Below are 15,316 nucleotides of genomic sequence, written 5' to 3'. Positions count from 1 at the left end.
AGCACAATGGAGAAAACAAGTAATTATTAAGCTTTATTTTTCTTCCGATTTGCACGATGTTTCTGTTAAATAAGAGCTAATAAAATTTTGAAACAAAATTTTTGAAAAATTTGTGAAATATTTTTTATTTGATAGAAAAGTTAAAATAATTTTACTGTGTTACTTTTGATAAGTGCGAACTTTTTGAAAGATTTTCAGTTTTACACAAATAAATGTATAATTAGCGCAAAAATTATTTAATAATAAATTCCAGTGGTTTTGTATGAATAAAAAAATTCTGTTCAATATTGTAAAGAAATTAAATAGTAAACGAAAGTCATTTTCTTGAATTTCAAAATACTCTAGTTTTGTTATAAAATGTAAGAGAAATTACGGTTTAATCGTGGACAACTAGCATATGGTTGACTGTCCTCAACGGGGTGTCATCATGCAATAGTCATCTGTTCCACTATAATAAGGTCAGTGGGATACTTCCTTCTTAGTCTTCCTCTTATTCAAATTCGTACGCCTCTGCAGCAGACTAGTTTATGCATGTTACGATTATTCCTTTACTCTTATGCGAATTTATTTATTGTTTTCTTAACTACTGGAATTTTTAGAAGTATACCCAACTTTTTACTTCTATGTATTAGGTCGAGTCATAAGTAATTTCCGTTTTTTTATCAGACATTTATTTCTCATCAAACAACAAAATTATATTATTTTATTATATATTCACCACTATTTTCTATAACCTTCTCTCATTTCCCTGGTAGTTTATCAATTCCTTCCTTGTAAAATGTGGTTGGTTTGGACTGGAAGAAGCTTTCAACAACCTGCCTGACTTGCTCTTCAGAATTGAAGGTTTTTCCATTTAAAAACTTTTGTAAGGAACAGAAAAGGTGATAGTCTGTCGGGGCAAGATCTGAGAAGTAAGGTGGATGTGGTAAAACAGACCATCCAAGCTCAAGAATTTTTTCTTGAGTCACCCTTGCTGTATGCGGTCGCGCGTTGTCGTGTAAAAGAATGAGATTTCTGCGATTGACGAGTGCAGAGCACTTTTCTAGGAGTTTCTCTTACACTCTTTGGAATTGCTGAATGTATTTATCCGCAGTAATCGTTAAATTTGACTTCAACAACTCGTGGTGACTTATACCTTCATAATCTCATCATACACACAATGAAATCTATTTAGCTGCATCGGAAGTTACTTATGACTCGACCTAATAATATACAAGTACATTAGAATTTCTAACACTACATATACAGTCGCTAGCCATCGAAACGCTTACGTACGAAAATTTCACTTTTATAGCTATAACATTATGTCATGTATGGAAAATTGTCTTAGGTCATGCAAAATAATTACTAAACACGTTGATAACGATGTACACATAGCAATTTGTTACTATCGTGATAATAATTTGTGTGGGTGTTGAGCGATTAGGGGTCGGGCAAGCATTTATGTTAGGTTCGACTACCGATAGTGCGTAATAAAAAATCATGTGAAAATCAGATGATAAAAATCAAGTAAAGCTTGTTCATTAATTGTTAACAATTACGATCATCATCCTATTTAATTTAAAGATAATGTATCTGAAAAATGTACGCAACACACTAACATTATTTTATGAATAATTGTGATATCAAAAACTAAAAATAATTAAAATTTTATCAATTAAGTATAGACTCATTTAATGGCGTCAATGTTTCTAAAATTAGTAGATAAACGTTTAATAAAAATGTGACTGTGATTCAAAGGTAAAACTTAGTTTCACTAATTTGTTTTAACTCGTGACAACCCAAATATTAATTAAAATAATACATCTGAATAAATTCGTCATGCATTTAGCACTACTAAACATCTATTATATTTGCACTATCTATTTTTATCTTCCTTCTTTCGTTTTTTCTCTAACACAGCTCTAAATAACAAGAAGGTCATAATGTTATAATGTAATGTAAAGATCGTATCATATTTTAATCATTGTAGAATAAATTTTAACCATTTTACCAAAATAATCATAATTCAAAATAAGAAATTAATGTAGTAAATTGTGAATTTAGTTGCAGATCTAAACATTATATGTATTTTTTTTTTAATTTATTTATTTATAGTCGCATCAACCGCTCATGAGTTATTAGCGATTCAGGGAAAATTTACAGCTTATTGTATTGTTTAGATTTTTTGAGATACCTACTTCAGCAAGTTTTAGGTAGATTTGTTGCCCTTCATTTATTTCATTTGTGAAATATATTTAGTGTTATATTTAATAATTTTTTACTTATACAGTACAAATGTAATATAATTAAATGTCCTTATTCATTTATTAATTATTTGTGTATTAGGAAAGGTATATAAATTAAATGTTAAAATGATAAATTAAAATTTGTGATTTTTGACATAAAGCGATTATAAATGTCGTAAAATATTTAAAATTTAATCTGACATGAAATTCATCGAGAGATATTGAATATTTTCGATACATAGTGATTCTGCACACACTGCAATTATCGTCTAATTTAATGGCACGCAACATTCTGCCGCATAATGAAATTTTAGAGATAAAATAATAAAGACTTCGTCTGCGTCACGCGACCATTATCTAAATTTGATTTTGAACATCAGCGCGTCTGATTTGTTGACTTCGCGTAAAATTATACGAAAAGTTAGCAGGACAAGTTTCAAAGAAATTAGCATTTCTTTCGGGACGATAAAAACATTTGTTCTGTACATTAATTAACATTTTCGTACTATACAATCTATACGGTGACAAATTTGAAAATTTCAGTATTTCAGAATTTGGGATTTCGAAGACTTGAAAGAGAATTTGGAAATGTGGAAAATTTGAGAATTTGGGGAATTTTGGCAAACTAGACAATTTGAGAAATTTGGATATTTAGGAATTTAGAAATTTCACTATGTGGCAAGATGATAATGTGTTAAATTGGAAATACTGCAATTTAAAAAATTTAGGGAATTTTAGGAATTTGAGAAGTTTGAATATTTGAATGTGTAGAAATTCAGGAAGATGGAAATTTGAAAATTTAGAAATCTGGAAATCTAGAAATTTGGACATTTGGAAATTTAGAAATTAATAAGTTAAGAAGTGTGGAAATTAACAAACTTGGAAATTTAGAAATTAATAAGTTAAGAAGTGTGGAAATTAACAAACTTGGAAATTTAAAAATCGGTAATTCAGAAAGTTACAAATTTACAAATTTGCAAAGTTAAAAATTAAAAAATTTGAGTACTTGAAAGTTGTATGATTTCATACTTCAGAAACTTAATATTTTATCATTTAAGAAATAAAATTTTCGCAAACAGTTATATTTGTTACATTAATTTCACATAAAAGTATATAATATGATTTCAAATATATGTATATAATATACATCGTGAAATGTGTGTCCAATAATTTGATATGATCGTCGTAAAAATCTCTGTTACAATTTCAGTTTGAAGGAATGTCATGCTTTGTTGTTCAATTATAGCTGGACTTTGTTTTCGATCTTGCATAAATTCAAATCATCTCTGATTAGAATTTTTTGTCGAAATAAAAAGATATACTCAATATCAGTTTTGTTGTTTTATTGTCACAGATATGGAAGCTCTTACTTTTGGAGAGTATTCAAGTTTTTTATGCTTATAACAAAAACTACAGGCTAATGTTAAAACAGACAAGTTTATTAAAGGAAAAATTCTTCCATTAGTTGCAAAACATTGTATTAGGTTTTTGCGTCCGAAATGTTCGCTTTCGAAAATCGCAAGTCACATACGGCTTGACAACGTGCATAGCATTTGTACTATTAAAATAGCATTTATGCTATTTTAGTTTGAAGTTCGATTGACAATATATTTAATGCAAATGAGTACGTAATTTATTCGTTAATATTTTTCATAAATATTAGTTACCTTCTAAAAGAAATGCAGGAACAGAAATTTAGAAGGGAATTTTCATTGCGGTCGGCATAAAGAGTAAAATTACATGGAAATGGCGTATAAAATAAATAATTCATTTAATAATAAACTTAAGAAAATGGATGGAAAGTTCAATTGAAAATAATTGTAATGAAAACGAGTGCGTAATTCTTTCGTTAATATTTTTCATAAAAATTGGTAACTTGTTAAAAGAAATTTATGAATGAATTTTTATCGCTGTACGAACGATAAAATTATATGAAAGTCGTGTATAAAATATTTATTTAATAACAAACTGGCGATAAAATTGGGTGGAAATGTAATATAATATCGACTAATATACAGGGTGGTTCACCACATTTTGCCATCTAGATTTGCATCATTATTATTATTCATAGCAAACAATGTTTTAGATGAAGTTGAATGGTTTTGAGAGGGGCTTATGCTGCTAGTATATTTTTTTTGTAGGTGGACGTGTAAAGGATATATGAAGGTCAATAATGTTTTTTTAAATGGAATCATATATTTTTTATTGCATTAGCTGATACTCCTTCATATTCTTTACAAAAAGCATTAATCTATTTATGTGAAAAAATCATTTGTAAATCAACAGATATAAAATTTTTGAATATTTTATTATTTATGCTGAATCGACGAATTGCTAAAATAAACCTCCCTTTAATTAATTTTTCTCTACTTTTACGTCATCGTACTGAATCACACTTTTAGTGCTTTAAAATCCGATATTTAATACTTAAGTTGATCTCAAAGGTAATTTAAATGACTTTAATGTATCTTATTTACTTGAAAATTTGTATTTTGCATTTCGCCACACATACGGAATCGACTACGTTTCCCCGTACATGCGTAGTACACTGCGTGTGTTTATGTATTCATGATCTATCAAAGTCTGCAAAGCATACATAAACCATGTAATCAAAATCTACATTACAAGATCCATAATCTGTAGGTTACACGAGTTGTTCATTTTGCTCTTCGTTATTTGATGTTCTTTCTAGCAAAAGAAATCAGAATCGTTTAATTTACAACGTGCACAGGTCCTATTTGCCTTGCGTACATCAAGTATCTTTGTTCTAGATATCTTTCGTCTTTATCTGTTTATTTTGTATAACACAGAAAAATGTGGGAGGAAAACACTATTTTCTTTGAAGGAACAAAATAGAACAATGAAGAAATTTTTCTTAAAGTTACTTTTTATAAGATTTGAATAAGATTTTAGTTTTTTTTAACAGAACATATTTTCATCATCACAACAAGACAACTTTAAGGAGAATTCCATAATTTATAATATTATGACATTTATAGGACCTTGAGTACAACAAATTGGTAAAAGCTGGAAACCTGACTGACAGAAATAACTGATAGAAAGTTTAACAGAGGTAGTAACTGCTCAAAATGATGGTTAGCTTTAATTCTTTGGGGTTAGGCGACTTAAAAACTGTCCCACGTTTCGCTTAGCCTTTTATGCATGGTGGGATATATCTTAACCCACCTTGAAAAGTTGACGTTTTTTTCATGTTAAATAATTGGAATGCACATTTTTCTACTTTTTGTATTTAAAAAATTCTGTATTATTGTGCCTATATTTTTTGTTTTTATACTGCGTACGTCTAAGAGTTAATACAAATGTGTCAACGATTAATGAATGTCGGGCGTTTTTTTATAAATTATACAATGATGTTAGCACAAGTAATTTTAGTACGCTTCATCATGTTTTTCGATGTTGTAAAAATATCATTATAAAACTACTGTTTTAATGGTACCTCAGAGAAAGAAATTTAAAGGTCTGGCGAATGTTCAGAACATCATTTTGGGTAATTCATACAATACTATTTCTTCGTTAAATTTTCTATCAGTTATTTCGCTTTGTCTATTAGCTTCACGTATTTCATCAATTTTTTGTGCTTTGTCTCAAGATCAAACGAAGGTCATATAAAGGTCATTGTATTCGTCTTAACCGCAGTTATCACACTATTACAAAGAAAATATGTCGTCTCATTTCAAAAAATTTCGATAACCTCAAAATCTTGGGAGTGACCTTCAAAAAGTGTTTTAGCCATCATAATATTTTTCATTTTGAATAAAATAGTATTTTCCACTGGCATTTGTCTCTGTCACGAAATATAAGCGAAATATTCAAGAGTCTCGAATAAGGTGAGACACTGTTCCGAAGCACTCGGAATATAATCAGCGTAATATTTATGGGTGTTTTGTCAAACCTTTACTCATGCAATTTCAAACGGATCTTCAAGACCACATGGATGTCTCTACAGCTTGACATTCTTAACTATTGACAATAACCTTTTAACAGGCCAGAAAAGCACATCTTTATAACGCCAATATATCTTTCCTTAAAGAAGTTTATGTCCATAGTCCTAAACTGTGCACCCTTGCTGTGTGCAGTGTTCACGAAAATCCTTGCGTACTCGGCGGACCAGGCACCCTGACTCGGTCATTCAGCAGTCTCGCAATGTGTCCCACTATTTAGTTCTTTTGAAGGACCCAAATCACTTAACTGTTTGGGTCACCTTATTAACGAAACGTTATTTACAACCCTGGAACGAAGGCTAAAATCTTACAATCCCATTCGTCGAACCATCTCACCAATCACTGTTTTTTACAAATAACAATCTGTCTGGATTGGTCCCTTTTAGCAACGCCTTCACGTCCTGAACTTCTTCCTGTGCTTTCTTTTCTGGCTGTTTAGAGGCAACTAGTCAGTCTTAGATTAGCTTCGTTGAAATATACTTACTCTGGTCAGTCTTAGATTAACTTTGTAACTATCAACTACATCAACACACAACAACCAGTATAACTAGTGGGATGATGATCTACATCCTTCATTGACCTGGACACACCAGTGTGGAGGACTCTGAGCCACTATATAAACTCTACTTTACAATAAAATTCTACTTCATAATATTAACTTTAGAAATATTCCACTACTGTAACAGGTGCTGGAAACGCCATGGGTCGACGAAGATTTACAACCTTCGTAAATAACTGTAAACAGTTTATATTTACCCATCGCGCGTAACAGACACCTTGTAGAAAAAGTGCGTAAATATTCACAGTTTTCTAATAAACTCTCTGGAAAAATAAAATTTATTAATAAACAAATAAACAAATATTATTTAATGCTGTTTCATTTTACATATGTATTTTGTTTACATGGTATTGCAACTTTGCAACTGTGACTCTACACTACACAGATTGAATTTTTAAGGATTTATCAAGCACTTCTTTATAAATTGGTACAGTCAACATAATTTTAATTCATTAATTCATTTGTATAGTAAATAATTGTTACTTATACATATACGTGTTTATTCATGTAGTTAGTTCATAAGATTAATTATTGCATTGATTTGATACTTTAAATAAATGTCTTTGAAAAATGAGTGCTAAAAGATATCTTATGTTGCAAAACAAGATACCGCATTGTTTAATAGGTAATGTACAAACCTTGAACAGACGCTGTAAACAAAACGAGCAAAACAACAAAAAACTCTGTTTCAAAACATCTTTTCCCGTTTCAACAATATTTCATGTGTTGCTGTCATAGAGTAATTCAAGGTCACTTGCAGGCAATTTGTATTATTTCACCTTGCTGTTATACGACAACAAAAGTATGATCTGCCAGTTAGAAAAATTCAAAGCAACCTTTGTAGAGTAAGATTAAAGTAAGGTGTTTATCTTGTAATCGGACAGAGTACAAGAAATAAGTGCGCGTGTTTCCATGTGCAGGGTGAATTCGTCACGTTAAGTATTTGCGGCACAAACAAAGTTTTTCGGAATCTATTGGGGTGTCGAAGGAAGTTTTTCAAAGAAGGAAAAGATGTTCTCTAGAAAGTGCCGTACACCGTTGGTGACGTCTTCTTTTTAGAAGAATCAAGGAAATGAGGTGCCGTGAAACACGTCTTCCTCGCTTGTTTGGTTTTAGGAAAATGCCTAAACTAAGAGAGTGCCGAGCCGCTCCTGGAGTCGTCTTCTCTCTTAGGAAGGCTGGGTATTTCTGACTTTTTGTGGAAAAATGCTGGTCTTTTATATGAAAACTGTAGGCTAGGCCCGCCCAATCAGCGTAGCCTAACTCGAAGCGCAAGGGTTTTATGACATTGCTTGCGCCTCGCTTCGTACATCAGTCGCGGGTACTCGGCGTTTCTCTTATTTTTCTAAATACATCTATGTTACATTATTCTACATGCTACACCTTCAAATAATATTGGAAATTTTTTATTTACTAGCCGGTCGATCCGCTTTGCAGGGTTAAAAATAAATATCGCTTGTAAGATTCAATAAGACAGGATTTTTATGAAATTAATTGGAAGAGTTAATACCAATAACCAGATTTACTCTCTGTAATGACTGGAATATTAAAAAAAATGTTCTTTAAATTAGAATAGTATTATATTATTTATTAAAATATCATTTATTAGAAGCGGTAAAATTTCACAGCCAATTCATTCTTGAAGTTTGGCTCGTTGAATAACTTGCAGCTATCGCAGAGCTCTTTGATAAACTATATCCTTTGTGCGTTTGTCATAACAGGGAATGTGCAACCTGTATGACGCCATAGTGATGTAATACGATAACGTCATTTTTTGCAGCCAAAATACACGTGAAATTATGGTTATGGTAACTTTCACGGTACTTTTTCAATTTTGTTTATTATAAAACTTGTTCTAAAGTCATTTACAGTATTCACACACCAAATTTACATGAAATTGAACCAGATTTATTTATATTTTTATTGCCTTGTATTGTACAATCTTATGCTATATCATATTTTGCCAATATAGTATATAATATTGTCAAAAAACGTTAAGTTGATAATAACAATAAATGAATATATTTTAAAAATATAATTTTTAATTATATGTGGCAGTAAAGCCATAAATCGCGTAGAAAGTTTTGGAGGTCTTTGAAGACCCCGGTTTGTTCGAACGTTTTTACGCGTAGGCCCTTGTTTGCCTTTTAGGGCCATGTGCCTATTTTCTTCCTTGCGAAGAGCCGATGGAAAATTCGACAGAATCGTTCTGGCCATTGCAGCTTACACATCGCGCTTATTAACCGTCATTTGTAACCAGAATTCTAGTTCATAGTTTTGTACAGACATATCGTAATTATTTGTTATTTTTATTGTTATTGTTATTGTTTTATTAAATGTAACTTTGTTGTCTGTTACTCCGTGTCACAATTACTTCACGTTATCCTAAATATATTTCCAAATTTCCAAATTTCCAAATTTCCAAATTTCTAAATTTCCAAATTCCTACCTTCCTAAATTTCCACACATTCAAATATTAAAACTTCTCAAATTCCCGAAATTCCCTAAATTTTGGAAATTCCGAAGTTTCCAATTTTCCACATTGTTATCTTGCCAAATCCTCAAATTTTTAAATTCCTAAGTATCCTAATTTCTCAAATATTTTAGTTTGTCAAAATTCCCCAAACTCTTAAACTTTCCAAATTTCCAAATTCCCTTTGAAGTCCTCAAAATTCCATATTCCTGAAATTCCTGTTATAAAAAACGTTAACATGATAATAAAAGTAAATGAATATATTTTATATTTATTTATTTCTTTATACAAATAGACATTTTGCAAAACTCTGCATAGTCATAATAAATTTTCCAGATACATAATGTTTGTATTACTAAAATTTTTCAAGATAATGAGAAAAATACCTTTTCCATCTCTCCCTTTTCCTCTACTCCCTAAATATTAATGATTATAAACATGTGTGAAATACTTTTCCGAAAACTATGTTCATTAAAATACATTGTAACTGTTGGAGTTTTGAATTTACGCGCTTTTAAAACTCTTAAATGAAGAAATTCGCGGTCCTTCGTTTTCTGTTTTTGGTTGCCGTGCAGCGTTTGTGTGTTTGGAGAATCGTTAGTGACTTCACGTTTTACGATGCCCGGCGTCTTCTTGTATTAATTTAATAAAATATCCCTTGTAAATTACAATTCATGCTTCATCATTTATTTTACAATTTCGTTTTTAATTTCAAAATAAATATGCATTATACAGAGGTAGATTTAGTTTTAGAATCACAACAGGTGTATAGAACAGAGTCGTTTCTATTTTGGAGGCTCGACTTCTTCAACTATGATAAACACATCGGAGTAAACGGGATCTTTTAATTCACGACAGCCGAATCAAATGTTTTCCGCTCACTTTCACAAAATAGCATAATTTATACGTAAGATGCGAATACCCCGGTTCCGTATCTTTCTCGCTTTCGCTCTGTGTCAATGACTACTTTGTCGCTTGTAAATTATTCACGAGGTTTGTTAATGTGTGCAAATGTATGATAATAGGTGCCACGTTTAGCTATAATATGTAAATACCGTCCAACGAAGGAAAATGCGACTGTAGAACGTGTAACGTTCCAGAATCTTTTGCTACTTTTCCGTCTTTATTTCAGTGGTGTGTATTTCATACCACATTCGAGTGTTACGCGCTGTTTTTGTATGTTACAGCTTTGCTGTTATTTGTCTGTATTATTCAATGATGAACATTCAAACAATACAGTATTAAACGAACAACAAATGAGAAATCCATTGTTTTCAATATTCAGGAGGCTAGTTTTCTGGTTTGTAAAGTCGAATAACTCAGCTCATATACGCTACACACTTACTGACAAAACTTCTGACAACAAATAATTTTGCATAATGCAGTAAATTTTTAGGATCAACGAGGGAATAAGTGAGTATTGAATTATAACTATTTATAATTTTTATCGTAAACTATGATGTAATATTATTAATAAGATCGTATATAAAACTGTCTCATTGGATTAGCAGATGTATATTATTTATTTTTATATTATAAATAATCAAAGCTGCCGTATTTTTTAAAAAAAGTGGCGTTACATTATTTTTTTTAATTTGTGAGCTACTTGCAATTTTTATATTAAGTATTTTTCGGTTTGGAATATGTTACTATGCTAATTTCAGCGCAGAATACTGCGAAAAAGAAAATGTCATCCCAGTTGAAGACTCAAACAACGTTTAACAGCTTTTCAAAAGCATCGTAAGATCACATTAAGACACCACAAGTGTCCCGTGATGTATAACTCTTGTCTGAAATATTTGTTTCCGTCTTTCATATATTTCAGGATATTTACACGTTTCTACATAAATCACACACAGTGTAATTATAATTAAATAAAGAGAGATTTATTTAATTCTGATACTTTGTAAACAAAAAAGACTGGGACATTCACACGTTCAAAATCCTTGATTTTAATTCATTATTCAGTTGAGGCAAATAAACAACTGATTTCCATATATATGTTTACATGTATGCGCTAATAAAAAATGTGCAATATCATTGACCTATAATGTTATGCTCACAACAAAGTAAATGAATTTAGATAAATAGTATGTGAAACCTCCTGAATGATTATACAATTGTAATACATAGTTCGAATACTTGTACATAACATAAATGATCACCTATAGTTATCATAAAACTTAATATTGGTGAAGAATGAAATGAAAGTTAAGATTTAAATTTAGTTTTCTTCTAGAAAAGTACAGAAGAATTGAATTCAAACCACGTGCTTCGTTCGTTTACTTTATAGAACCTGATCTATCCATCTGATTAAATCTAATCAGGAACACGTAGAACCTAAATGAAGTAAAGAAGAGGCTTCTTCAGGCTCTTCGAGGACAAAGAACCTGTTATTTGAATTGATCAGCTACTTAAACTTGCTTAATCAACATTGAGGAGGGGTGCTTGAGCGAAGCATCAGCCATTTCATATTAAGAATATTGATGAAATGTCTATATAGTTATTTTCCTAAAGTCTTAAAGTTCAAATTGATATAACATGAGTTTAGAATACTGTTATCAGATTATTTCAAACTAATGTATTTCATAATTGGCTATTAATTGTTATCTATAAGTAGCAATCACCTTAGCATAATTTCATCCTACTTTTAACTATTTTAAGCTCTTTTAATTGATATAATAATATCAATTCACATTTGTGAAGAACTATTAATATTAAAGTATATTTGGCCATGTTTCAAGATAACAGTGAAATTTTCAGACAATTATCTGCTACTTAGCTAATAAGTACACTACTTTAAATTATTACCACAATTATCATCGTATTTGTCTAAAAATGAAACTTATAGATAACTTTAATCTACATAAAAATAGCTATCTTGTGAAGTAAAATAATATGTAAAATAAATATATTTAACAAAATGTCACATAAAGCTGAAATCCGTCAAGTCTGTAACTTCTTCAGAAGACGAAATGAAGACTTTTGTTTAGTTTTCACATGTAGAATCATTATCGAAAATCATGTCAAAGCATGTCTTCGATAAAAAAAAAGTGTTCAAAGTACACAGCGCTGAACTATTCTCCTATGTTCCGTTCTCTGCAAATCGTTACAACTTTGTTATTTTAAAGAATTCGAGCATGAAATATACGTCTTCAAAGTTTACTGTCGAAGAAAAGAATTCTTGCAATTCACACACGAACTCAGTAGCTTTTCATACTGAAACGTCTGTAAAAGCTTCAATGTCAGCTCGGAGGTCTACTTTTGTTACCTATGATCTACAAAAATAGAATTTACTTAACGTTGATTTATATAAATATTAAAATTATTTATAGTTTCGTTTCATAACTCCCAAAGTTCAAAATTTAATTCGTAAATCGTAAAAATAAAAACGTAAAATGGAATATACATCGAACCCTCTGAAATATTGAATAACCTAACATACATGAGAGCAGCAAAGAACTTAACAAGATACCAAACAAAGACACGGTATTCTATAACGAACAAGCTTTATTCTACAAATACAATGCGTGAACACAATCTGCAAGCGTGGATCTCATTCACGCCGAAAACAGAGCACGCGTTTCTGATTTTCCATCAAACGCCTATTATTATATTGTGGTACACATCGATCCACGTTTATAAGCGATGTAATCGCGGTTCGACGAGGATTGGCAAAAAGCATAGGAAGAAAGGCGACACCTGTGCATGGAGTGGTGTCCAACGATTGGAAAAGCTCGCACGCGAACAAGCTTCGTGCACGCGCAAATGGCGGCTGACGTGTCGTGTTCGTATTCGAGTTTATTAGAGGTGCAATTTCAACAATGATAGCGCGGTTATAAAGAAAACATGTGCTAATTGACTGACGCTGATCTCTGTATAAAGCAGGAACAGGGAATACGTATACATGATTGCATTTAGTAGGGGTTACTCGATACATATTAATTTTGACGAAATTCTGAATAGTTGCTCATTAGATCTATGTACATCTGAGACACGTATCTGAAAATATAATCGTAATTCCTTCGTGTGCGTTTTTGTTTTAAGGGAAATACTACTCCTATCGTCCAAGTCGACTTGTAGTCAAATACTGTAAATTACTGTTAAAAAGCTGTAAAACACTAAAATACCGTAAAACAATGTAAAATATTGTAAAAAACTGTAAAATACTATTTCCTTGGTCCTACAAATCAGTATAAAGGCTTTCCGAGAAAATAAATTTTTTGCAAAAACTTACTTCTTCCTTCATACTTTTGAAATTTTTATATTCCTTCGTTATGAATAGAAACTCAACGGTATATTGCAGAATATAGTAATTATTTTGACTATTTCATATACAACAGCCACTTTAAGTTTTCCATATTTTCTACATTGGAAAGAAGTTTTATCATTGTAATAACTACATCGGACATAACTACATGTGATACGAAACATATGTAAAAGATTTTGATCACAAAGCTTATCAGCGTTGTAACTGTAAATTAAGTTAATAGCTGAAATAGAAAATACCCAAATTATACATAGAACAAGTACAATAATTATATACTGTAACACACCGTTGAATTTGTAGAAAATAGACGCTTGTATACATAAGAGAAAGAAATTTTTATTTTCAGGTTTATTTAGCAGGTTTTTAATTTTCGTAAAAAATGATTATTTCCAAAAACCTTTATTTGTAATTACATATAATGTAATTACATAGACAGGTGAACTCGGATAAAATGATCTTAAAGTAGTACTGATCGTAACGTCGAACCCTTAAAGTAGAAAACGGATATCAACGAATTACGATTATCTTCTTAGATAGCTTTAATGAACCATTGTACAAAATTTCGTTAACCATTTGCGATCGTATTAAATTTGATTATGCATATCGTACTGGTCGGAATTGATTTCCCTAGAAAAAGCAGTTATACATAACATGTAAGATTATGAACGATAAACAAGATTTATTAATTCTTTTGTGAATTTACCGTCAATATAATCGATAAAATTGCTCACTTTTTGGATTCTTGTCGTTACATTTGCATTTCTGGAAACATTTTCATTCAAATGTAACATCCAAAATATTTGGAGAAATCTTTCCTTTCGAAATATATTTCGAAAAAAAGGTATGTTCCCAACATGTTTCTTAGTTCAATAATATTTCATATTAGGATCTGGTATAGTACCCATGTTAAAGATTACACCTAAAAAAGCTGTTAACTCTTCTTTCGTCACATCGATCCAGTTATTCTATGTTGATCGATCAGATAAGCTTTGCTGTTCTATTTTATTTTTGGCATATTTATTTGTTTCTAGTACAATTGTTTCAAGTAGTGTGTCTGTGAAAACGTGTCTGAAAAAGTCAATAGGTTCGGTGCAATGAACAGGTACATTAGGTCCAACAATCTTAGATCCCATCGAGAAATCGGTTTTTAATTGTGGTTGAATAAAGTTTAAGATCAGTATGGTTCCTCGTTGTGGTGGTTGAAAGCAGACACTTTAAATTTAAATTTGGCGTGCAACAGTCAGTGAAGTTCCAACAAGTTTGTACTCTTCGATAAATTAAATGTCGATAAAAACAGAAATCTTGAAAAGACATCGTTTGTTGCGCAATTAATAATGGTGTAATCTAATTTAAGATAAGAGTGCAGTAAGTTTTTTCTAATTAAAGAGTAGAAAGTCAGAAATTTCGCGTGAGACGCTGACATGCAATAAATATGTAAGCTTGTACCCTCCCATTTTGAACAAATTAATTACAGAGATTAAGTTGATAGACACAGTGAAAATGGTCATCTACTGTATTAGAGTGCTAATTATAAAATGTTAATTTTTAAACTTTTTATATTTGTTTGCTAGGTTTGTTAAATTGCACATGTTTGTGGACAGGTAAAGAAAGTAGATAGAAGTAAAAATTTATTTTGTCATTGAAAGGTTACAAATGCGTAGGAATTATTTATTTTATATGCTTTTGTATTTGTTATACATTCGTTTAGGAACATGTGTAAAAACACCTTGCGTAATTCATGTATGTTTATTATGCTTATTTTGTAAGTGCATTTGAATATTTATGAGTATAGTTCTTATAGACACTGTTATAGCAACCATCAAT

This window comes from Megachile rotundata, chromosome 1, assembly GCF_050947335.1.
Source record: "Megachile rotundata isolate GNS110a chromosome 1, iyMegRotu1, whole genome shotgun sequence".
Taxonomy (NCBI): Eukaryota; Metazoa; Arthropoda; class Insecta; order Hymenoptera; family Megachilidae; genus Megachile; species Megachile rotundata.
This window is presented reverse-complemented; position numbering follows the sequence as displayed.